The sequence below is a fragment of the Bubalus bubalis genome, chromosome 21 (genome assembly GCF_019923935.1).
Source record: "Bubalus bubalis isolate 160015118507 breed Murrah chromosome 21, NDDB_SH_1, whole genome shotgun sequence".
Taxonomy (NCBI): Eukaryota; Metazoa; Chordata; class Mammalia; order Artiodactyla; family Bovidae; genus Bubalus; species Bubalus bubalis.
The window spans coordinates 2,633,867-2,661,179 of record NC_059177.1 but is presented as its reverse complement, the minus strand read 5'-3'; the positions used below and the strand labels follow the sequence as shown (position 1 = coordinate 2,661,179).

General features: G+C 42.2%; 1 long non-coding RNA gene across 1 annotated transcript; it reads right to left on the bottom strand.

The window, feature by feature from the left end:
- Nucleotides 1-7,135: 7,135 nt before the first annotated feature.
- Nucleotides 7,136-24,219, bottom strand: LOC123331015. Its single transcript, XR_006547403.1, has 4 exons — nucleotides 23,803-24,219; nucleotides 22,959-23,104; nucleotides 20,934-21,031; nucleotides 7,136-7,453 (listed from the first exon to the last, which is right to left on the bottom strand). It is a non-coding gene; the product is annotated as an uncharacterized LOC123331015 (long non-coding RNA).
- Nucleotides 24,220-27,313: the final 3,094 nt, after the last annotated feature.

Here is a 27,313-nt window from a genome sequence, read left to right as displayed (position 1 = left end):
CTGAACTCTGGCCTCCTGCATTGCAGGGAGATTCTTTACTGACTGAGCTACCAGGGAAGCTCTGTGCACATTAGTTACCTGTTTTATACATAATGGTATGTATGTGTCAATCCCAATTTCCCAGTTCTTTCCCACCCCATCTTCCCTTCTTGGTATCCATATGTTTGTTCTCTATTTCTTCTTTGCAATTAAGATACTCTATAACATTTTCCTATATTCCACATATATGTGTAAATATACAGTATTCGTTTTTCTCTTTCTAATTTACTGCACTCTGTGGGATTTTTACATGAAAGATGAGTTTGAGTTGGGGCGGGTGGGGGATGAGGAAGCACCAGAAGCAACAAAAAAAGCAAACAAAGTGGCTATCTAATCATGTCCCTGGTGAATCCAGTTCAAAGGGACAAGACAGACTGAGTACATCACAGAACAAATAAAGCACAATTTGAAAATCTCTGGGAATTCTGAGACATCTTAGGCTTCCCTTGATGAAGTTGAAAATTGTGGTGAGCAGAATGCTGGACCCATGGAGTATTGTCAAAGGACAGGGGCCACTTATCCAAGCTAGACATCTTGTGCTGTCACACCGATGTGACAGAGAGTGGCACTCAGGCACAGACACGGGCCATTTGAGTCAAGATAAACACTCCTCTGGGCTGCAGTATTCTCTCAGTTGAAATCTGCTCAGGCACAGAGACATTGTGTGAAGTTACTTCAGGATGACAACTTTTCTCTACAGCTTGTAAGAAGCACTGCACTACTGACTAGTAAGTGGGGCTTATTGTTGTCCGGTTGCTAAGTCAGGTCTGACTCTTTGCGACCTCATGGACTGCAGCACACCAGGCTTCCCAGTCCTTCACTATCTCCTGGAATTCGCTCAAACTCATGTCCATTGAGCCAGTGATGCCACCCCACCATCTCATCCTCTGTTGCTCCCTTCTCTTCCTGCCCTCCGTCTTTCCCACCATCAGGTGTCTAACGCTGATTGAATTTACACTGCTCTGGGTTGAGTTTCTCCAGAATAGACACTGGAACAAGGATTTGGGTGTAAGTAGCTTATCTAGGAAGTGAGTCCAGGAAGTGAAGTGAGGTGGGGAGAGCAATCAGCCAGTATAGCAGGAGGTAAAGAGCAGACTTCTGCTTGGGGGACTGGGCCCATACCCCCTGGAGCTCTTGGATGGCACAGAACCTCCTCAGGACTGTCCTCTCCCAAGGGAGAAGGATCCAGGGTACTGACATTCTAGTTCCATCCATTGTTGCCTGAGGGTACTTGAGGGAGGGAAGGCCAAAATTTGGAGGGGGGCAAATCTTCTCTTCTAGTCAGAGAAAAGCCTCCTGCTTTGAGGAAGAAGCTGTAAGCACCCACTGGACAGAAATTACCTAGAGAATATGGCCCCTGCTGTGTGGATCTCAAACTTAACACTCTCAGCATCTACGAAATACACTGAAACACACACAGCATGACTCAGACTTCTCTCACCTACTCAAAGGTATCACTCTAACAATTTTCTCCACTCTCCTCTGCGTCATCGGAGCTTCCCTCTGAATTTGATGTTTTTTCATCATTATAAAAACATGCCCTGCCATTTTCCCATCATGACTCCACTTCTCCCTCTAGTTAATGCCTGATTCTGCTCTGTCCATTTACAGAAAGCTCATTGAAAAAACAATTGTACTCTATGTCTCTAATTATTTTCCTTTACTTCTGGAATCAATTAGAAACATGTTTGCTCCAATCAAACAGATATGTCAAAAGATCACTTGTGAAAATCAACAAAAAGTAAATAGTCTTATGTTAGGTTTGTTTAGTTTTAGTTGTTTTAACAGATAAAGGAATGGTGCTGGTAATAGACAGAAGACCAGTCTCTTGTTGTTAAGTTAGTAATGTATTTAGCAACTTACAGATAGATAATGTCAAGGTCATCAGTACCTTTCATGACAGCAAATCAAATGATCAATTCTCAATCCTGTTTTAGTAGGTCTGTTGGATTCAGTTGTACATACCGTCTTTTTTAATTTTATTTTTTTAAATTGGAGGATAATTGCTTGACAATGTTGTGTTGGTTTCTGCCCATATTACAGAATGTGACTCAGTCATAAGTGTACATATGTTCCCTCCCTCAAGAACCTCCCTCCCACTCCCCCTCCCTTCTAGGTCATCACCGAGCACCAAGCTGAGCTCCCTGTGCTACACAGCAGCTTCCCACTAGCTATCTATTTTACACATGGTAGTGAATATATGTCAATCCCAGTCTCCCAATTCAACCCACTCTCCCCTTCCCCCACCCAGGTCCACATGTCTGTTCTCTACATCTTTTTGTCCATATTCTTGCCCTGCAAATAGGTCTATTAGTACCAGTTTTCTAGATTCCATATATATATGTTAATATACAATATTTGTTTTCTCTGACTTACGTCACTCTGTATAACAGGCTCTAGGTTTGTCCACCTCAGTTCAACTGACTCAGATTCATTCCTTTTTATGGCTGAATAATATTCCATCATACCACAACTTCTTTATCCATTCATCTGTAGATAGACATCTAGGTTTCTTCTATGTCCTGGCTATTGTAAATAGTGCCGCAATGAACACTGAAAGACATGTGTCTTTTTGAATTCTCTTTTTCTGATAAACTTTTTCCCACTTGGACATCACATTGTCTTGGTTCCTCACACCTGACTTATTTGTTTCTTTTGCTAAATCTTTGCTGGTTTCTCCTTATCTCTCTGACTGCAAAATTCTGGTGCATTTCTACCCCCAACCACAGCCATTGGACATCTTCTCTTTACATCTACACTTTGGTGGTATCTATTGGTTCAATGACTTTAAACACCATTTTAATGCTAATGACTCCCAAAGTTATCAGCTCTGGGTTGTCTTCATAACCCATTTCCATTTCAGTGGTTCTTACCTGAGGACACTTATGTCCCTCACCCCCACCTGTAGGATACTTAGGAATAACTACAGAGTTTTTTGGTTGTCACCACTGGGAGGGCGGGGCGTGGGTGCCACTTGTATTGAGCGGGTAGAGGCCAGGGATGCTGCTAAACATCTAACGATGCACAGGGTGCACCACGACAAAAAGTAATCCATCCTTGGACATCCACAGTGCTGATAGGGAGGACCTGCACCGTTCTCACACGACAGCCACTCAACAGATCCATGGGATGCCTGACCAACATCTCAAACTTAGGAGCTCTGAGACTCAGCTCTGATCAGTGCATCCTTCCCCAGTTTGGTTTAGGGCATCTCTACCCTTAGAACTGCTCAAGCAGAAAATGCTGGAGTCATCCTTGGCAACTCCCCCAGCACACAGACAGTCCATCAGCAAGCTCTGTGGCCCAGTCTTGAAATCTCCTTAACTTTATGCTGTTATTCAGGTTCAGACCGACACCATCGCTACCTGAATTATTGTCTCCACTTCCGAAGATTCCCACCATCCCCTCCCTGGTCCCCTGTAGTCTATGTGCACCCTGAAAGCCAGTAGTCCACTTAAAATACAGATGGAGTCAGGTCACACTTCTGCTCAACACCTTCCACTGACCTCTGTTGTCACTTAGAGAAAAAGTCAATGTCCTCACAAAATAATTAAAGGTATGTTAGCCCCACTCCAGTGCTCTTGCCTGGAGAATCCCATGGGTGGAGGAGCCTGGTGGGCTGCAGTCCATGGGGGTCGCTAAGAGTCAGGCACGACTGAGCGACTTCACTTTCACTTTTCACTTTCATGTGTTGGAGAAGGAAATGGCAACCCCCTCCAGTGTTCTTGCCTGGAGAATCCCAGGGACGGGGGAGCCTGGTGGGCTGCTGTCTATGGGGTCACACAGAGTCAGATACGACTGAGACGACTTAGCAGCAGCAGCAGCAGCAGCAGCAGCAGCAGACTCATCAACAAAATATGGAGCAAGAAGAAGCCTTGCATACAGCTTGTAAGAGCATCCAGTGGCAGAACCACCTTGGAGAAGCATGGGGAAGTATCTGGTGAAGGTGCAAATTAACACACCCTGCAATCCAGCAATTTCACTCCTAACTATACACCTGGAGTTGAGAAATTCCTGCTCCTGTGTATAGCAAATTGTTCACAACAAAAACTGAAGATAAGTTAAATATACATAGATAGAAGAATGGATAACCAAGTTTAGGTACAGTAAAACATGAATGAATTACAGCTACACCTGCAACATGGATGAATCTCAAAATAATATTGAGAAACAAAAGCAAGTTGCAGATGAACAGTGGAGAGGGTTGCCATGCCCTCCTTCAGGGGATCTTCCCAAACCAGGGATGGAATCCATATCTTCTGAGTCTCCTGCATTCCTCTTTACCATTGAGCCACCGAGGAAGCCATACATATGTATACTTATGTGTACATATGAATGTATGTACGTGTTGTCCCCATTTCCAAAGATCTCCCCCCATCCCTTGTCCTCTGTAGTCTATCTGCAACCTGAAAGCAGGTAGTCCTCTTAAAATACGGGTGGAGTCAGGTCACACTTCTGCTCAACACCTTCCAATGACCTCTGGTGTCACTTAAAGTAAAAGTCAATGTCCTTTCAAAATAATTAAGTAATGTGTACATGTACACATACATATATTCATATACACATTTATGTATATATGTATGGAACATGTAAGAACTGACTCATTTGAAAACACCCTAATGCTGGGAAAGATTGAAGGTGGGAGGAGAAGGGGGTGACAGAGGATGAGATGGTTGGATGGCATCACCGACTCAATGGACATGAGTTTGCGTGAGCTCTGGGAATTGGTGATGGACAGGGAGGCCTGGTGTGCTGCAGTCCATGGGGTTGCAAAGAGTCAGACATGACTGAGTGACTGAACTGATATAAGTATGGCTTCCTCAGTGGCTTAACAGTAAAGAATCTGCCCGCAATGCAGGAGACTCAGGAGATATGGGTTCAATCCCTGGGTCGGGAAGACCTAATCCCTGGGCCTGTAGGAGGGCATGGCAACCCACTCCAATATTCTTGCCTGAAGAATTCCACGGACAGAGAAGCCTGGCAGGCTATCAAAGAGTTACAAAGAGTCAGACACTACTGAAGCAACTGAGCTCACACACATGCACTTATATGTATGAGTGATGCACAAAGGCATTTAAAAAATGATATATATCAACATATATAGTTGATAACTGTCAACAAAAGGTAAGAGAGTGATTAGCACAAATACTGGATACTGGTTACTTGGTTGGGGAGGCAAGACAATATGCTTTTAGATGAACACCCAGATAGTTAACATCAAAGGTTTTTGTAATACAAGTTTTTTGACCTGGGTGGTGGGTCATGTATGATACTATAATTTTTTAAACCATATGTACACTGTATATTGTGCCACATGCAACTATTCTGTGTACATTGTACTAATATAAATTTCTACGGAATTAAAAGCATGAGTCTTGCATGTATAAACCTGATATACTACATCCTACTGACCCAGAGAAAAGTCAACTGGTGCTGAGTTTTAAAAAACAAAACCCCCAAGTGTGTACTATACTCTTCTGCACATATTAGTTGTTACTTCCCTTGTAGCTGTCATGTGACATGAAAATGAATACCAGGAAGGTGACTAAAAATTGGACAGCAGTGATAAAAAATTTTTTTAGTTAGTGTGTAGATGGTCTATGAGCCAGGGATTAGGGAGGAAAATGGCACTGATTTAGTTACCTATTACTGTGTAACAAATTACCAAACACTTGGCAGCTTAACACAACATGCCTATGTTATTTAAGTTTCTGTGGAGCAGGAATCTTACCAAACCTTACATCCTCTGCTTAGGGTCTCACAGGACTGGAATCAAGGTGTGGCCTGGGCTGTGCTTTCATCTGGGAGCTTAAATGGGGGAGAATCCCTTTGAAGCTCAGAGTTCATTTCCCCATGGCTGTAGGGTGGGGTTTAGCTCTTGCTGGCTGTTAGCTGGAGGCTATACACACACACAGAGGCTGCCTGTAGTCCTAGTTACATGATCACTTTTCCCACATGACCACTTCCTCCATCAAGGAGAGACTCTAGGATACACTTGTCAGCAAAAAGTGTCATGTATAACATCACGCACCCACGGGACTGATGCCCCAACACTTTTGCCACATTCTTAACGGGAGGGCATTGCACACAGGCATGAACACCAGGAAGGGGGGTTGTGGGGGCCACTTTAGAATCTGCCCACCATGTTCACACATGAAAAAAAATAAGACTGATGAGAGGTTAATGAAAGGTCTATTTACAAAGAAAGGTATGGGCAAGATTAAGAGTCACCAAGAGGGCATGTGAAGCACCAACACCAGGGAGGCTCCATCACTCCCAGACTCAGGGAAGGGCTGAGCGGAAAATACAATGGGTGCAGAGGGCTGGCTACCCAACGGGAGGTGCAACCAGGCGGCACAACCGCTGCCAACTTGCCATCTAGAAGGGAGAGAGTCAGGAGCATAAATAGTTCAGACAGCAGTTTCCAAAGCTGTGTGGGGACTCTCTGGTATCCTAAGAACTTTCATGGCTACTTGTGTTGTTTTCTCTAATTTTGTCTGGAGTATACAGTGAATTTTTCAGGGACCGCATGATGTGATGTGGTAACAGATTGAACGTAGAAGCAGATATGAGAATCCAGCTGTCCTCTGTCAAGCCAGATATTAAGGAGATTTGCAAAAATGTAAACCCTATAAGTTTATCACTAATTATTATTTTTTTGGGCTTCCCAGGTGGTACTAATGGTAGAGAATCTGCCTGCAATGCAGGAGATGTGGGTTGGATCCCTGGGTTGGGAACATCCCCTGGAGGAGGGCATGGCAACTCACTCCAGTATTCTTGCCTGGGAAATTCCATGGACAGAGGAGCCTGGTGGGCTACAGTTCATGGGGTCACAAAGAGTCAGACACAACTGAGTGACTGAGCAGAGATTGTTTGTTTGGAAAAATATATTTTTTGTAAAGCATTTTAATTATTTTACTCTATCTTGGAATTATTATTTTCAACTACATTAGTAAGTTAATGTAAAAATTCCCAATAGATGTAATTTTCTCTGTATCATTGTCTATATCAATATCAATCTATTTTATCATGTATCTATGTTAACAGATATAATTTTTTCAGTTTTAACTTCTAATATGGTAAAATCAATGGGCACAACTTTTGTGTTAATTATTTATATCAATAGACACAATAATTTTTATCTTTTAAGAATGTAAATGACTCCTTAGACCAAAATGTTTGAGGTCTGTTGCCAAAATCCCATCCTTCTTCCACTTTCTGCTGTCCTGAGGGTGGTTTCCATCAGTGAAACAGAAGTGGAAGCCAGGGGAGAAGCCGTCAGCCTGGTGGACGTAGCCCCAAAGTCAGACTTCCTGTAACTGTTTTAGTCTTGTCTTCATCCTTGTTTCATACCACTCAGCTCTGGGTCAGCTCTGATCCACTCCAGTGCTTGTCTGAGTCAGAACTGTAGATCCTGAAAAAGACATCTTACTCAGACCCCACAGCTCCATCTGCCTGGCATGAACACTTGGATGACATGGAATACAGTCAGAACACCAGGCTTTACCCCTGCCTGTATTACAAACCTTTCAAGACTCTTCTGCTTTGGTTATTTTAAAAACTGAAGTATGGTTGATTTACAATGTTAATTTCTGCTGTACATCAAAGTGATTCAGTTATACACATAAATATATTCCTTCTTAATATCCTTTTCTGTTATGCTTTATCATAGGATATTGAATATAGTACTTGGTTATTTTTAGTCCATGGTCTTCAAGGAAACTCCTGATGGCTTTTAAAAGTCTCTTGAGACTGGGAAAGATTACAGGGATTTTGACTACATGTAAATATTGACCTACTGATACATACTTTTGTATCCACTTAGATAGTTGATTTAAATCAGTGTACAGGGCCTGACTGCTTCTGAGAAAAATAGTGAGGCTGAATTTCTGAATCTATACCACTGATCAGAGTTTGTCCCATGGGTCCCAGGGCTCTCAGCATGCACCTGCCAACCTCCCCCATCTCTTGTGGAGATTTGCACACGCATTGGGGGGTTATCTTAGTTTGTCCCTTGCTGTCTTAATTCTCTCTTTTTTCTAACTTGTTGGCTTCAGTGACGTGATGTTCTTTCCTCTGCATCTTAGAAGAGAAGGGTGTTCAGGTTGACTGCCTTGTCATGAACCGAAGAGTGTGGGCCACAGGTGCTGTGTTAGGATGAATCCAAGTCATGTCTCATGATACAGTATTGGACTTCTGCTTTCAGAATTAGGGAGCAACTAGAACCCTGTGGGGGGGACATAAAGCAGAGACTGTAGAGGGATTGGCCCTCTGTGATGGAGCGATGGAGGCTCAGGTGGTGGAAAATAGTGCTTGGTAGATCTCGTAGGGCTAACTGGGATGAGGCTCAAGCCGTCCAACACAGCTCTCTGCCAGTGAGAACTGGCTGACACCAAGCAAGCACTGACTAGACAGTGCTTTCCTTGATATGTGTCAGCTACTGTGCTTCCCAGTCTCTCAGATTTCCTCATGGTCTTCATGCTCTCTCTTGGCCATTTTTATTTTATATATTCCATTCTATGAATTTTAGTATCTGAATCTGACCTTGCTCTTCCTCTTCTATTTTTTGACTTCTTTTGGTCATCTTGTATTGATCTCTTATTTAGATCTTGGCATTAATAACTGGGTGCAATGGACATCGAGCTTGGGCAAACATCGGGAGATGGTGAGGGGCAGAGAGGCCTGGTGTGCTGCTGTCCATGGGGTCACAAAGAGTCAGACGTGACTGGGCAACTGAACAACAACAACAATTAATAACTCACAGTGAACTGGCTCCAATATAAGGCAACAGAAGAGCAGTTTCTACAAACTTATAATGACATATTCTAGCTCAGGATTCTAGCATCTAGCCTGTCATAGGCATTCCACAAATACTTGTTGAATGAATGAATAAATAAATGAATCACAAATAGTCTTTAAGCTTCCATAACATGCACAAAACCACATATTTTTAGCAATAATCACACATTTTTATAACATAATTATCAGTCATATTACCTTGAAAAGAGAGTATAAATGTATGGATATTTTTGACATGTTTGAAAGCAAATCAGAGTATATACGAAATAGAATAATAGTAGGTAACTCAGACATCTATAGGTCAGTGCCGAAAGAAGGGTGTGACAGGTTAAATGTATAAATGATAAAAATGTTAAGTAAATCTCAATGGCTCATAAATAATAAAGCATAATGTACTTTACATACAGCAAACTGTGTAAGTAATATTGCACTTTACTTTTAAGAGATGTTTGGATCAATTTATAAGCTTGACACTCAGAAATGAGTGCTTCCTTCAGGATTCTGTTTTTCTGGCACAAATTCCAAGAGAAACAAGTATAGTTTTACACTTTGTCTCTGTTCTCCTTTAGTTATAAAATAATTTCTTCCTGAGGGATAGAGGGATGTCAAGACTTCCCTACTTCCAAGTTTTCCTGACACTAGGCTATAGCAAATGGGTATCTGGCTAACATCCTTCCCATGCCTGGGAAAATACCACAACACTTTTTCTCCAAATGAGCACAGACTTATCAATACTGAATTCCAGGTAACTGTCTTACTGATCTTACCTGACATCTTCAACTTAGGTTGTTTCTTACTTGAGGAAAAATATCATTTGACAAATATTAGTCTCCATCTCATTAGCATATATATATATATATATTTTTTTTTATAACAGTGATTTTTCTTTTCTAAAGGGCCATTTTACCAAACACTGCCCAGTTCACAGGGTTCCACTGAGGATTTGGAGGGGTTTTCTTTCTTTGGGGGACACTTAGTTACTGATACTGCCTGAGGCTTGGAGTCATTCTCAGCTCCTTGGAAGCCCAGAGTTGAGATGTCCATGTTTTGGGGAAGAGAGCATCAGAAAGAGCATCCAAGTGCCTCCACAGCGTTTTAGTCAGGCCCTACATGGGTCCACCTTCTTCTTGCTCCAAAATGCACTGCTGGACTCCAACTTGCTAGTGATTCTCTTGGGTGCAGCTTCCCAAGGGCTATGGCTATGTCAGTCCTGCTCACTACTGAGTGTCAGTTCCTAGAAGTGCCTGGAATAGACTCTGTGCTCACAGATGATGGAGGGAAAGAAGGAAGGAAGAAAGGCGGGAAGGGAGAAAAGGGGGGAGGGAGGGAAGGAGAAAGGAAGATCAGCGTATTATCCATTCTTACTGCCCTGTTTCTCAGGCCTGCACGTTCTGGTGCTGTTTGCCACTCTTATTCGGTGAACTTGAGTCCATCCCCTGTACCATTCTACTGAATCCTTTGTCTTGATGTCTGTCTGTCCCCTTTTGTCTCTTGATTCCTGTTCTAGTCAGTCAGTTCAGTTGCTCAGTCATGTCCGACTCTTTGTGACCCCATGGAATGCAGCATGCCAGGCTTCCCTGTCCATCACCAACTCCTGTATTTTGCTCAAACTCATGTCCATCATCGGTGATGACATCCAACCATGTCATCCTCTGTCGTTCCCTCCTCCTCCTGCCTTCAATCTTTCCCAGCATCAGGGTCTTTTCCAATGAGTCAGTTCTTCCTGTCATGTGGCCACAGTATTGGAGCTTCAGCTTCAGCATCAGTCCTTCCAATGAATATTCAGGATTTATTTCCTTTAGGATTGACTGGATGAATCTCCTTGCAGTCCAGGGGACTCTCAAGAGTCTTCTCCAACACCACAGTTCAAAAGCATCAATTCTTCGGCGCTCAGCTTTCTTTATAGCCCAACTCTCACATCCATACATGACTACTGGGAAAAGCATAGTTTTGACTAGATGGACCTTTGTTGGCAAAATGATGTCTTTGCTTTTTAGCATCCTGTCTAGGTTGGTCATAGCTTTCTTCCAAGGAGGAAGTATCTTTTAATTTCATGGCTGAAGCACCCATCTGCAGTGGTTTTGGAGCCCCCCAAAATAAAGTCTGTCATTGTTTCCATTGTTTCACCATCTATTTGCCATGAAGTGATGGGACCAGATGCCATGATCTTGGTTTTCTGAATGTTGAGTTTTAAGCCAACTTTTTCACTCTCCTCTTTCACTTTCATCAAGAGGCTCTTTAGTTCTTCACTTTCTGCCATAAGGGTGGTGTCATCTACATATCTGAGGTTATTGATATTTCTCCTGGCAATCTTGATTCCAGCTTGTGCTTCATCCAACCAGGCATTTCGCATGATGTATTCTGCATAGAAATTAAATAAGCAGTGTGACAATATACAACCTTGATGTTCTCCTCTCCCAAATTGGAACCAGTCTGTTGTTCCATGTCTGGTTTTAACTGCTGCTTCTTGACCTGCATACAGATTTCTTAGGAGACAGGTAAGGTGGTCTGGTATTCTCATATCTTTAAGAATTTTCCAGAGTTTGTTGTGATTCACACAGTCAAAGACTTTGGCATAGTCAATAAAGCAGTAGATACTTTTCTGGAACTTTCTTGTCTTTTTGATGATCCAATTGATGTTGGCAATTTGATCTCTGGTTTCTCTGCCTTTTCTAAATCCAGCTTGAACATCTGGAAGTTCATGGTTCACATACTGTTGAAGATTGGCTTGGAGAATTTTGAGCATTACTTCGCTAGCATGTGAGATGAGTGTAATTGTGTGGTAGCTTGAACGTTCTTTGGCACTGCCTTTCTTTGGGATTGGAATGAAAACTGACCTTTTCCAGTCCTGTGGCCACTGCTGAGTTTTCCAAATTTGCTGGCTTATTGAGTTCATCACTTTCACAGCATCATCTTTTAGGATTTGAAATAGCTCCACTGGAATTCCATCACCTCCACTAGCTTTGTTTGTAGTGATGCTTCCTAAGGCTCACTTGACTTCTCATTCCAGGATGTCTGGCTCTAGGTAAGTGATCACACCATCATGACTATCTAGGTCATGAAGATTATTTTTGTATAGTTCTTCTGTGTATTCTTGCCACCTCTTCTTAATATCTTCTGTTTCCATTAGGTCCATCCCATTTCTGTCCTTTATTGTACCCATCTTTGCACAAAATATTCCCTTGATATCTCTAATTTTCTTGAAGCCATCTCTAGTCTTACCATCTTATTTCCCTGTATTTCTTTGCGTTGATCACTGAAGAAGGCTTTCTTACCTCTCCTTGCTATTCTTGGAACTCTGCATTCAAATGGGTATATCTTTCCTTTCCTCCTTTGCCTTTAGCTTCTCTTCTTCTCTCAGCTTTTTGTAAGCCCTCCTCAGACAACAATTTTGTTTCTTGCATTTTTTTTTTTCCCTTGGGGATGGTCTTGATCCCTGCCTCCTGTACAATGTCACAAACCTCTGTCTATAGTTCTTCAGGCACTCTATCAGATCTAATGCCTTGAATCTATTTGTCACTGGCACTATATAATCATAAGGGATTTGATTTAGGTCATACATGAATGGTCTAGTGGTTTTCCTTACTTTCTTCAATTTGAGTCTGAATTTGGCAATAAGGAGTTCATGATCTGAGCCACAGTCAGCTCCTAACCTTGTTTTTTGCTGACTGTATAGAGCTTCTCCATCTTTGGCTGCAAAGAATATCATCAGTCTGATTTTGGTATTGACCATCTGGTGATTTCCATGTGTAGATTCTTCTCCTGTGTTATTGGAAGAGGGTGTTTGAATGACCAGTGCATTCTCTTGACAAAACTCTGTTAGCTTTTATCCTACTCCATTTTCTACTCAAGGCCAAATTTGCCTGTTACTCCAGGTACCTCTTGACTTCCTATTTTTGCATTCCAGTCCCCTATGATGAAAAGGACATCTTTTTCAGGTGTTAGTTCTAGAAGGTTTTTGTAGATCTTCATAGAACCATTTAACTTCGGCTTCTTCAGTGTTACTGGTTGGGGCATAGACTTGGATTACTGTGATATTGAATGGTTTGCCTTGGTAAAGAACAGAGATCATTCTGTCGTTTTTGAGATTGCATCCAAGTACTGCATTTCAGACTCTTATGATGGCTACTCCATTTCTTCTAAGGGATTCTTGCCCACAAAATGGTCATCTGAGTTAAACTCAATCATTCCAGTTTATTTTAGTTCAACGATTCTTAAAATGTTGATGCTCACTCTTGCCATCTCCTGTTTGATCATTTTCAGTTTACCTTGATTCATGGACCTAACATTCCAGGTTCCTTTGCAATATTTTTCTTTTACTTCCATCACCAGTCACATTCACAATTGGGCATTGTTTTCACTTTGGCTCCATCTCTTCATTGTTTCTGGAGTTATTTGTCCACTCTTCTCCAGTACCATATTGGGCACCTACCTACCTTGGGAATTCATCTTTCAATGTCATATTTTTTTGCCTTTTCATATTCTAGCGGACACATCTAATTTCTTGACGCTCTAAGGGTTGTGGCTTTTGTATTCTCTAGTCATTAAAATGTACTAAGTAGATTGCTTTCTGCCTGGGGTAACAATAAACCTTGACTAAATTACTTTGAATGGCAGGAATTATCAATATTTCCCAGAATAAGAACTCCAGAGGCAGAGCAGCTCTGGGTGTGATCTGATAAGGGCTCTGCCTCCTCTGTGTTGGCTCTTCCCCCTGACTTCCCCCTAACTTCCCCACCACCACCCCAGTGTCTTCACTAAACCACCTGTTTATGTAGAACCAGAGCCCTGCACTGGGTCTACACCAACCAGAGTCCCTTCCTTGGGGCTTGGGAGAGACAGACTCCCTTGAAGTCTTTGAACTTGAACTTAAAGCTGGGAACTCCAGGAAAATTGACCTCTCATTAACAAGGAAGAAGGGAGTAAGTGTTAGGAAAACAATGGTCTTAGTTAAGTTACTCCAGCAGCAGATCCTAAAGCACTGTATAAGTTAGGAGAAGGAACCAGGAAACACTGGGAAAGAAGGGAAGTGAGAAAAAGAAGGGGAGGTTGCTAATAAAGGGCACATTGTAGGTCAAGTTACAAGCATGGGCGGTGAAGTTAACCAGGCTAGGGATGCTGGGCTGGATTTTGTTCTTCTCAGAGTTACCCCACCAGGTTGTGCTGGGGGTTCCTCCAAAGGGTGCTCACCCCCACCTCCGCCCTCCACTTTCAGCCTATGCCGGGGGAGGCCCTCTGGCTGGGAGCTGTGGATGCTTCCGGTAGAACCGGTGCCCCCTGGATGTGGGAGGGGCGCGGACAGCACCTGCTCCAGGGCAGGGCAGGCTGTGCCGCTAACACTAGCTGTTTAAATTTGTAATTTCACTCTTAGACTTTTGGAGCCCCAGGGCCAGACCCCAGTCTAATCTAAAATAAATGTAATCTTCATCAAACCATGTGCCTTATAAACAGGAACAGTTGTTCCTACTGAGCCGCAGAGATTTTTGGAAGGAATTCCGTGTTCCTGATTACCCTTGAGACTCAGATGTCAACTTGGAGAACAAGTGGTGGCAGGGGTGGGCCTGTGGGGAGGCCTGCATCAGATGCTTTTCCATTTTTAATTCTTTTGTATAGTGCTGTATATATTTTTTTTAACAAGGCATAATGTTTTCAAAGGAAATATCTTTTTAAACAGGAATGACAAGTAACTATAAGAACTTTTTCAAAGACTCAGTTTTTAAAAATTAAGACGATACTTTTAGAGCAGTTTAAGGTTCACAGCAAATTTTAGGGAAAGGTACATAACCTCCCCCATTATCAAGTTCTGCCCCCTCCCCAACCCTGCCACTATGGGGCGGAGGGGGAGGGGGGTACATTATAGTCACCCCAAGTCCACAGTTTACCTTACCACTCACTCTTCGTGTTATACATTCTACGGGTTCGGACCGTGATGTATTCATTATGGTACCCAAAGTATTTTTACTGCTCTGTTCATCTCTTCATCCTCAACCAATCTATGGCAATCACCAATCTTTTCACTATTTCCATAGTTTTGCCTTTTCTAGAACACTATACAGTTGAAATCATGCAATATATATCCTTTTAAAATTTCTTTCACTTAGTAATATGCATTTATGGTTTCTCCATGACCTTTCGTGGTTTGATAGCTCATTTCTTTTTATTCCTGAATAATGTTCCATTGTATGGATGAACCACAGTTTGTTTATCCATTCACCTCCTGAAGGACATCTTGATTGTTTCCAGTTTTTAACAATTATGCATTAAGCTACTATAAATATCGATGTGCAGGTTTTAATTTCAACTCCTTTGGGTAAATACTAAGGCGCATAACTGCTTAATTGTTTCAGAGTATACTTAATCTTGTAAGAAACTGTACAAATGTCTTCAAGAATGGCTTTCCCAGTTTTCATCCCCCAGCTATGAATGAGAGCTCCTGTTGCTCCATATCCTCACCAGCATTTGGTGTTGTCAGTATTCTGGATTTTGCTATTTTAATAACTGTATAGTAGTAGCTCATACTTTTAACTTGCATTTCCATGATAACATATGATATGGAGCATCTTTTCATATGCTAACTTGCCATCTATATATCTTCTTTGGTGAGGAGTCTGTTAAGGTCTATGGGTCTAGTTTTAAAATCAGGCTCTTTGCTTCTTACTGTTGAGGCTTAAGAGTTGTTTGTATATTTTGGGTAACAGTTGGGTTTTGCAAATATTTTCTCCCAGTCTGCAGCTTGTGTTTCTGTTCTCTTGACAACATGTTTCACAGAGCAAATCTTTTAGTTGTAATGAAGTCTAACTTACCAATTATTTCTTTGCTGCTATCTGAAAAGTCATTTTCATACCCAAGGTCATCTAGATTTTCTCTTATATAATCTTCTAGAAGTTTTATAGCTTTGCATTTCACATTTAGGTCTATGATCTGATTTGAATTAATTTTTGTGAAGGGGTAAGGTCTGTTTCTAATTTCACTTTTTTATGTTTATTTTTATGTTTATGGGAAGTCCCCCCACTATTTGTTGAAAGAGTATCTTTACTGTATATTGTCTTTGCTGTCCTTTGTCGTGTCCAACTCTTTGCAACCCCATGGACTGCAGCACGCCAGGTTTTCCTGTCCATTACCAACTCCCGGAGCCTACTCAACACATGTCCATCGAGTTGGTGATGCCATTCTACTATCTCATCCTCTGTCATCCCCTTCTCCTGCCCTCAAGCTTTCGCAGCATCAAGGTCTTCTTCAATGATTCAGTTTTTTGCATCAGGTGGCCAAAGTATTGGAGCTTTAGCGTCAGTCCTTCCAATGAATATTCAGGACTGATTTCCTTTAGGATGGACTGGTTGGATCTCCTTGCAGTCCAAGGGACTCTCAGGAGTCTTTTCCTACACCACAGTTGAAAAGCATCAATTCTTCGGCGCTCAGCTTTCTTTATAGTCTAACTCTCACATCCATACATGAGTACTGGAAAAACCATAGCTTTGATTAGATGGACCTTTGTTGGCAAAGTAAAGTCTTTGCTTTTTAGCATGCTGTGTAGGTTGGCCATAGCTTTTCTTCCAAGCAGTGTCTTTTAATTTCATGGCTGCAGTCACCGTATGCAGTAATTTTGGAACCCCCCAAAATAAAGTCTGTCACTGTTTCCATTGTTTCCCCATCTATTTGCCCTGAAGTGTCAATGATTACTTGATTATATTTATGTGGGTCTATTTCTGAGCTCTCTATTCTGTTTCATTGATCTAGTTGTCCATTCTTTCATCAATATCACACTGTCTTGATCATTGTAGCTTTAAAGTAAGACCTGAAGATGGGTGGATTTGATACTCCAACATTTTTGTGTTTCTTTCTTATTTTCCTTTGGGTCATGATTCACCTTTTTAAAATTTTCTCCTTTCCACAATATTTTGTCTTTCAATATTATATTGGTTATTCTGAATGTTTTGCCTCTCCATATAAATTTTGTAGCCAATTTGTCAATATTCAGAAAATAACAAGCTGGGATTTTGATCAGGATTGCACTGATTGTATAGATTAAGTTGGAAAGAACTGATATCTTAATAATATTAAGTCTTCTTATCCACGAACTTGAAATATCTTTCCATTTATTCAGTTTTCCTTTGATTTTGTTCATCAGAGTTTTATAGTTTTTCTCATATATCTCATGTACATATTTTGTTAGATTTATACCAAAGTATTTCATTTTGGGGGGTGTTAATGTAATGGTGCTGTGTTTTTAATTTCCAATTCCACCTGTTTGTTGCTGGTATATAGGAAAGTGATTGGTTTTGCATATTAATCTTGTATTCTTCAACCTGATTATTATCACTTATTGGTTTCCATAGGTTTTTGTTGACTCTTTTGGATTTTTACACTGCCAGTCATATCATCTTCAAACAAAAAAGAGTTTTATTTTTCATTCTCTCTATATATGTGTAATATATATATATATATATATATATATATATATATATATATCCTTTATATACACATACATATATACCGTTTTATGTCTTATTGCATTGGTTAGAATTTTCAGTATAATGTTGGTGTGGTCAGAGGGAGCATCCCTATCTTGTATCTGATCTTAGTGGGAAAACTTAAGAGTTTTTCCACCAGGAAGTATATTTTTGCACTGGCCATTAGCTATAGATTTTTTAATAGATATCTTTATCAAGTTGAGGAAGTTACTCTTTCACATTTTTCTAAACTAGGAAAGTTCAAATGGAATCTCTTTCTGGAGAGGGCATAAATAACTGTGAAATAAGGAGATTCATTTCGGTCTTGTGATGGGTTGAATTGTGTCACTCCCATGTTTATAGGTTGGTGTCCTAACCCCAGCACCTCAGAATGTAACCTTATTTGGAAATACGGTTGTTGTGGTGTGACTTGTTAGGGTAAAATGAGGTCATCCTGGAGCGGGTGAGCCCCTACTCCAATAGAACTGGTGTTCTTATAAAAATAAGTGGTGAAGGGACAGACCCACAGCAAGAAGGCCACGTAAACGTGAAGACAAAGGTGCAGGAGATAAGCCTGCATCTGGAAGCCAAGCAATGTCAGAGAAGTGCCGGCAGCCAGGAGGCAGGCTGGGAGCAAGTTCTCCCTCAGAAAGAACCACCCCTACTCAGACCTTGATCCTGAACTCCTAGCCTCCAGAACTGTGAGATCATACACTTTCAATAACTTTCAATCATTTTCTTCAGTAGTTTTCTTTTGTGAAGCTGTGTAACCCCTCCCTTGCTGTGACTGACGACCAGTTATGACCTGCTTGTTTAGTGAGGCTGGTTAGACCAGTGTTAGAGAAGGCGAGTGAGCCTCAGAGGGGAGATTAGGTCACCTTGCCAGGAAACTTGGGATACCAGGGCTGGGGGTGGGGGTGGGGGAGAAGATAAACTACATTTCTGTGGTTCAGCTCAATTTCTGTTTTAAAAGGAATCTTTGGGACTTCCTGGTGGTCCGCTGGTTAAGAATCTATTTTCCAACATAGGGAACTCGGATTTGATCCCTGGTGAGGGACGAAGACCCCCGCCTGCCATCGAGCAACTAAGCCCAGTACACTCTGGAGCCCGAGCCCCCAACTAGAGAGCCTGAAAGCCGAACTAAGACCTGACACAACCAAATAATAAATATTTAAAAGAAGAAGTGACTTGAAAAAAAAGGAATCCTTCAATGGCTTCTCAAAAATTATTCAGCGCCCCATTCAATAAATGTTTCTGCAAAATTCCATGTGCATATCAAGTGTGCTACTCTGGGGGGAGAATGTATTGTTTTCAGCAGACATTCAATGCAAAGTAGAAAAAGTGACGTTGACAATGATTTGAAAATCTCTTTGTCAGGTAGTATTGGTTTTTTGCAGGGTACATCATGAGAAACACTGGACTGGAAGAAACACAAGCTGGAATCAAGATTGCCAGGAGAAATATCAATAACCTCGGATATGCAGATGACACCACCCTTAGGGCAGAAAGTGAAGAGGAACTCAAAAGCCTCTTGATGAAAGTGAAAGTGGAGAGTGAAAAAGTTGGCTTAAAGCTCAACATTCAGAAAACGAAGATCATGGCATCCGGTCCCACCACTTCATAGCAAATAGATGGGGAAACAGTGGAAACAGTGTCAGACTTTATTTTTCTGGGCTCCAAAATCACTACAGATGGTGACTGCAGCCATGAAATTAAAAGATGCTTACTCCTTGGAAGGAAAGTTATGACCAACCTAGATAGCATATTCAAAAGCAGAGATATTACTTTGCCAACAAAGGTCGTCTAGTCAAGGCTATGGTTTTTCCTGTGGTCATGTATGGATGTGAGAGTTGGACTGTGAAGAAGGCTGAGCACCGAAGAATTGATGCTTTTGAACTGTGGTGTTGGAGAAGACTCTTGGGAGTCCCTTGGACTGCAAGGAGATCCAACCAGTCCATTCTGAAGGAGATCAGCTCTGGGATTTCTTTGGAAGGAATGATGCTAAAGCTGAAACTTCAGTACTTTGGCCACCTCATGCGAAGAGTTGATTCATTGGAAGGGACTCTGATGCTGGGAGGGATTGGGGGCAGGAGGAGAAGGGGACGACAGAGGATGAGATGGCTGGATGGCATCGCTGACTTGATGGACGTGAGTCTGAGTGAACTCCGGGAGTTGGTGATGGACAGGGAGGCCTGGCGTGCTGCAATTCATGGGGTCGCAAAGGGTCGGACACGACTGAGCGACTGATCTGATCTGATCTTATCTGATTGGTTTTTTGAAATGGTGTTAAAGAAACTGTATTGGGGCTTCCCAGGTGGCACTAGTGGTAAAGAACCTACCTGCCAATGCAGGAGATGTATGAGATATGGGTTCAATCCCTGGGTTGGGAGGATCCCCTGGAGGAGGGCATGGCAACCCACTTCAGCATTCTTCCTGGAGAATCCCATGGACAGAGGAGCCTGGACAACTACAGTCCATAGGGTCGCAAAGAGTTGGACATGACTGACTTAGCACGCACGCATTGTTTATGTTTATGATATTGAAATACTCTGCACCAAGCAATGCTTTGCATTCCTTGCTCATAATGCTTTAAAGGCACCCAGGTGGTTATTATTGTTTCTGCTTTGCAGATGATAAATCAGAGGCTTAGAGAGGCTAAGTAATTTACCTGAGTTCATGAAGCACATAGACAGTCAGGACTTGTATCTGCCTCTGTCTTGCTCTGAAGTCATGTTCTTCTTAATCTCAGTCTGCTGCCTCCTTATTTGATAGTAGTCTTATTTATTTATTTTTTTTTCCTGGCTGCACCCTGCAGCATGTGGGATCTTAGTCCCCCCACCAGGGATTGAACCCTCACCCCCTGCACTGGAAGTGCAGAGTCTTAACCTCTGGACAGCCAGGGAAGTCCCTTGATAGTAGTCTTTTGTTTGAGTTTCATTAAAGCCAGCTGTAAGTGCCAACTATGGTAGGAGGCATTTTTACATGGTAAGGGACTATAAACAATGTCATCTGAATGGCAAATCTCACCTCCTTGCCCTACTCCATAAGCGTTACAGAGGGAGAGAGGGTGTTATTACTGGTACACGGGGCTCCAGAGTGGTAACTGGGTTTACTTGGGGCCAACCTGGACATCTGGGCCTCTTCCTTCAAGTTTCCCTTGGTCTTCCTCATCTCTCCCACGTCATATCCTTTAAACCTCGCTCCAACCTTCCTCTTGGCCACATGGGCCTCATTTCTGGGTGGTGAACACATGCAAGCTGGTTTCTGTCTCAAGGAGTTGGCTGTCCTTCTGCTTGGAATGCTTCACAGGCCTCCCTTCTCACTGCTGAGTGTGTGTGTGTGCTCAGTCACGTCTGACTCTTTGTGGCCCCATGGACTGTAGCAAGCCAGGCATCTCCGTCCGTGGGATTTCCCAGGACAATACTGGGAGAATACTGGAGTGGGTTGTCATTTCCTACTCCAGGGGATCTTCCCAACCCAGGGACTGACCCTGAGTCTCTTACATCTCCTGCACTGGCACGTGGGCTCTTTACCACTAGTGCCTCCTGGGAAGCCTGCTACTGCTGAGACTTCAATTCAAATATCCCCTCCACAAGAGCCGCCATGGTGGATGTCCAGGGCTCTGCATCCCCAGCCTTCACTCACCCACTTCCATCACAGTCTCCTTCATTTCCTCTCCAGCAGCTGGCATGTTTCTTCTTCTGAGGGTCCACTGTCTGAGTTCCTCCACCAATGACAAGCTTCTGGGGAGGGGGATACTTTATCTTATTCACTGCATGACTGGTAGGAGTTTCTCAAAACACACATGTTGCTTAGCGGGCTGCCTTTTAGAAATGGCAGCTATGCAAATAGCTCTCTTGTCTAGACGAACAGAGATGCTTTTGTATGGAGCATAAGGATCTGGGCCCACCTGCCTCTTCATCCTCACTAACCATTCAGCTCCTGCCAGCTCTAGTCCTTCTTATAGTCCCTCCTGGTGGAAATTCCCTTCCTCTTTCATTACCATACCTTTCCTTCTTGTCCTGGGCTGGCACCTCCACTGGAATTTTTTCATTTCTCTAAGCCACACCCTCATCATGTCCTGCATTTCTAGGATGCCAGCACCCACCACACTTTGTCATCTTTGTCTGGCTAATTGTACCTAGATGCTACCTGGGGCATTGCCCTTGCTCAGTGAATGAATGAATACACAAGCATGCAGATCTCTCAACATATCTGCTTCACTCCACACTCTCTTGGATTTTTACATCTTTGCCTTTATCCTAAAAATATAACAGTTCTACACACCAGGCATCAGCGCCGGATTTATCACCACCTCCTGATTCATCTTCAATTTCTAGATGTTACAAGATCCTGCTGCCCGCAGCATTAGTGCTAAGCTAAAAACCTGCAGCCTCTTATTAGCTCTCAACATCTAATGAGTCACCACATGCGGTACTTGTTTAAAACTGTCTTGCTTTTTTTCCAGTGCCTGCTGCCAGGTATCTGTTCTCTTGTCCCTTTAACAGAAAGTCTCCTTATTGCCATCATTATGGTCAAAATTGGTGACTACACCTGCTGTCAGATTTTAGTGGCTCTCATGGAGTGCAATCAGCTGTTGCTTGAGCTGTCTCATTTCAGCATTAGAATATTGGTAGATCACATCCTGCCTGGCACAGGGCAGCAGATACACTGTCCCAGAAGCAAGCCAGATGTCCTGAGTATCTCTGAATTAGTCTGATGCTGAAGTCAAGATTATGGGTGTACATGTACCCCCTGACCTCTGCCAGCTGTACACCAGATGATTGTGGAGGATGGGTGTGAAATAGTGGAAACTTTTACTTCTCACTTTCTTATTTGTAGTCAGGCTAGGGCTTCTAATTCTTTAAGGATGTTTGTACATAGAGACCATTCATCATCGTTCCTGTGGAGAAGCCATGTATTAGGAGCCCTGGACCAGGACTGTATGAGTCAGATCTCAGCCCCTACATGCTTGTTATCAGGGCTTCCCTGATAGCTCAGTGGGTAAAGAATCTGCCTGTACTTCAGGAGACCCCAGTTCAATTCCTGGGTTGGGAAGATGTGCTGGAGAAGGGATAGGCCACCCACTCCAGTATTTTGGGGCTTCCCTTGTGGCTCAGCTGGTAAAGAAACCACCTGCAATGTGAGAGACCTGGGTTTGATCCCTGGATTGGGGGAAATCCTCTGGAGAAGGGAAAGGCTACACACTCCAGTATTCTGGCCTAGAGAATTCCATGGACTTGCAGAGTCAGACACGACTGAGCGACTTTCACTTTCACATGCTTCTTACCTGACCCAGGATAAGGGTCAGTTTCCTTGCTTGCAAAATACAGATTTTAGAAGTAGACAATTTGGAGGACTCCTGAACACTTGATGTGTTTCCCATGTACGATGGACTACATCCTCCTTCTCTTCCTGCTCATCATTCCATTCTGGTTGCTACTCAGTCAACAAAAGTGGAGACACATCCATGATCGTGTGTGTGTGTGTGTGTGAAAACAGATTAAATTTTAATTACTATCAACATCACACTTGCATTTGGCCTAGGACAAATCACATTCGGCGGAGGAAGAAATGATCAAAGTATCTCATCACATTTTAAAGCTATTTAAAAAGTCATTAAATACATTGCCCTGCCATAATTCATATCTCTGTTCTATTTCTGCTTACCTGTCCCCCTTCCTCAGCACGCTGTTTTGGCAGATCACAGTCAAAAGGTGGTTTATTGCAGCTGCTCACAGGTCTGTATGGTGAACTAAAGGAAATTTCTGAATACTTTTTCTTTTTAAGAAAATTACAGGAGTAACACATGCTAGCTGTAACAAATTTAAAGAATACAAAAGAGAAAATAAAAATTGTAGCCCAAACCAAGCAATTAAAAATAAACCTTTTCCATTCCAATCCCGGAAGGCTTGCATGTTAAGTCATTTCGGTTGTGTCTGACTCTTTGTGACCCCATGGACTGTAGCCCACCAGGCTCCTCTGTCCATGGGATTCTCCAGGCAGGAATACTGGAGTGGGTTGCTATGCTCTTCTCCAGGGGATCTTCCTGACCCAGGGATTGAACCTGAGCCTCTTATGTCTCCTGCATTGGCAGGCAGGTTCTTTACCAATAGTGCCATCCAGGAAGCTCAATTCCAATCCCAACTCCAAGGAATTACCGTGGATAACATTTGGAAATGTATTGGAGTATATCCTTTTATATGTCTCTGTTTGTCTCTCTATGTGCTCGTCCCTAAAAACCAACAAGTCTCATTTTATCTGTGACTCAGGGCCCAATTCAAATGGCATCTTAATGTCCTTGATTGTTCAGATAATTACTTCTGTAAGTAAACCTGGGTTCCCTGAAGTCTTTATCTTTTAAAAATATTATTTCTAACTTTATATTTAGTGTTTTATTTACACACCGATCTTCCCTGTTACACACAAACTTCTTGAGGATAATGTATGAGTCAAGACTCATCCTGTTGTAAGAGAGACAACCACAGCTTAAGCAAAACAAGACAAGTATTACCTCAGGACTCTGAGTCCAGAAGGCTTCAGGCATGGCAGTCCAGGGCCTCCACCTCCTTCTCTCCTGAGCTCTGCTTTTCTCAGCAGGACCTCTTCCTTCTCATAGGCTTTTGTTCACATCCTTTTCACTGAAAAACTCCTTTCAAAAAGCATCTCTTTCTTGATAAATCTGGCAGAACAGTCCCAAACAAGACTCTTACTGGTCTATTTTCAGTAGCTGATCCATCCTGAGCCTGTTACACAGAGTAGAAGACAAGAATGTGCTGATAGAAGGCCTGGGTCGTGGTTACCAACTTGTGCCTGAGTACATGCTGGAGGAGAAAGCAGAAATGGATGCCAGGGATCCAGAGATGCACTGGTGATGGGTCCTCATCTGACTTTGGGTCGTCTATGGTTCTCATGGGGTGGTCTGTTGTGCACTTGCTTAGTACTGAATAAATATTTGCTGAGTGAAATGACCACATTCATTAATTACTTTCTACTCAGCAGCAGGTGAAGAAGGTACAGTGATCTTTCTTCAGGTATGGAAGAGAGGTATAGAACTCTTTGAGGTCTATTAATAGAGTTAAGGGGACAAGTTTGCTGTTTAGAATCGCTTCTTTAAAAGAGTTCTATGAAGGACTTCTCTGGAGTCCAGTGATTAAGACACTGCCTTCCAATGCAAGGAGTGCTGGTTCTGTCCCTGGTTGGGGTGCTAAGATACCACATGCCTCGCAGGCAAAAAACCAAAAGACAAAACAGAAGCAATATTGTAACAAATTCAATAAAGACTTTTAAAAAATGGTTCACGTTAAAAAAAAATTCCATGTAACTGATTTCTTGTAGAAGGAAAAGAAAGTTCAAGGGGAAGGGGTGCCTGTCTCTTGTAGCAAAAAGTGGAGAGAGAAAGGTACTTGTCTGAGATTGCTTCCCTGTGCCCTCCTGCTTCAATGTCCCCCGGCTCTGCAGCAGATGGCACTGGCAGCTTCCTCCCCACTCTGGTTTCCCACTGGCGTAGCTTACGGGCAGCCCCTGCGGAAAATCAGGGGCAGGAAGTGGGCAGGGGAGGGTGTGGGCTCCTCTTACCTCTGCATTGCCAGGTCATTCTGGGCTGGCTGCAAGGCTCTTCAAAAAGCCAGAGTGTTTCATAGGTTTGGATAATAGTTCTTTCTGTTTGCTGTTTCAGTCCCGAGGATGACAGTGGTTACCAATACTGCGTGTGGATGATTTTCCTAAACCCCCCTCACACCTTTATAAACACAGCTGATCCTTGAATAACACAATTTGAGCTGCACGGGCCTATTTACATACAGATTATTTTCAGTACTAAATACTACAATCTATACGGTCTGCAGTGGGTTGACTCCAAGGATACCAGGGAATTAAGCATAGTGAGTTATACTGAGGTTTTGACTATGTGGAGGGTTGGCACCCCCAGCTCCTGTGATGGGGGGTCAACCATACTGTACTCTCCTAACTCTCCTTAAATTTTCACGTAGATTCATATATATGCATTTAATATACTATATTTTGTTCCTCTTTCTGACTTACTTCACCCTGTATGACATGGCCTAGATTCAACTACATCACTACAATAGACTCAATTTCATTCCTTTTTATGCCTGAGTAATATTCCATTGTGTATATGTACCACTTCTTTATCCATTCATCAGTTGATGGACATCTAAGTTGCTTCTATGTTCTGGGCTATTGCAAACAGTGCTGATATGAACATCTGGGTACACGTGGAATCTAGAAAATGGTACTGCTGAACCTACTTGTGGGGCAGGGATAGAGACGCAGGCCACAGGGAATGGGCTTGTGGACACAGATTGGGAAGGAGAGGGTGGGAGGAACTGAGAGAACAGCAGTGACATTTATACATCATCACTGTACAATAGCTAGCCAGGTGGAAGCTGCTGTACAGCACAGAGAGCTCAGCTCAGTGCTCGGTGATGACATAGATGGGTGGAATGAAAGGGTGGGAGGGAGGAGCAAGACAAGGGGAATATACATATACATATGGCTGATCCATGTTGCTGTACAGCAGAAACTAACATGACATTGTAAGGCAATTATATTCCAATAAATAAAAACTGTCAGATAGAGTGTTCTCTGCATTTCTGCTGGTACTTGCCCAATGAAAATGGAAAACAAACAAAAAATCAAAGCCTATATTCTGATAAACTTAAGGTGTTTATTTTAGAGGGTGGAGTGGGGAGGAAGACAAGTTGGTTTCTTGAGAGCTGCATCTTTGGAACCCTGAGTCTTCATACACTGTAACATTTGCCTCATTAAAACTGCCTTTGATGGCCTTTTTTCTGAAATCTATTGGTACAAAAAATTTTTTAAGAAATAACATTATTCCAGGCCCAATAGCCAGTGGCATTTATGAATTTTAATATTTTGAAAGCTAGAGTTTTACTTCTAGAGACAGAGAAAGGCATAAATCCATTGGTTCTCTTAACTAATGATATAAGAAAAGAGGAGGCAGGAAAAATGTTTCATTGATCACCACTGCATTGAAATTGTTTTTATGAACCTATTTTCAAGGAACTAGTGAACAAGTCCATTTTCGTGGGGCTCGAATGAGAAAAGATGCCAGGAGTTTTAAAAAAGAAAAGTGTTTTTCTCCTTTCAAGTAAAGAAAATTAATATTAAGGGATTTCAAATGACTGTCTGCAAGCATTGTGACCAGGTACGTAGTTTCATCATGTTCTTTGGTTTTAAAGTGAGTTACTTCTGCAGCGAAGGTAAGGATGTATTATTCTCCTTCACCGTGACATTTACTCCCAGGCTGTTTATGCCAATGTGGCTGCTGAGAAAGTCAGTGCTTTTTCTTGTTCTTTCTTTTTTCATTCTCTTTCCATTTTAAAGGCATACATGTGAGTCATCTGACCCAGGTTGCTCACGAACTATACAGCATATGGTTGGGGTAAAGAACGTCGTCTTTTGTTCAACAGTTTTTTTATTTCTTTCCAGTCTTTTGCTTCTCTGGTCCTCAAATAAGGCTAATTACAAAGGGAAAAAAAAAAAAAAGTGGGACTGTTGGAGAGGGAGGCTTTAAAACCATTCCTTTTGCAGCAAGGAACAAAAGAGAGTACCAAGGGCATGGCTAGGCCTCAACAAAAAAGAAAAGAGAAAAATCACCTAATGAGGATGTCGAGATAAGTGCTTGTGAAGAAAACTGGCAAAAAAGAGCTTTTAGTCTAAAATCCATAAATAAGTGTGCATCAGATGGGTACTAGAACATTTTTAACAAGACAGGCCATGAAAACTCTATCCCTCTATGCAAGAGCTGCACGCCTGACAAAAATCTCCTTTCTTTACAAGACATTTTTTCTTTCAAATATTAATTTAAAAAGAAATACTTGAAAATTAAGATGTTTTATTCATGTCTCTGAATCCATTATAGAGTGGGTACCACATAAAGAATTGTTTTTGAGATATAATTATCAATGCTGCTGGCTTCTTAGAGGTCAAAGGTTTTGCATGAATATATGAAGTTGCTCATGAAGAAAAGCTGAACAGAG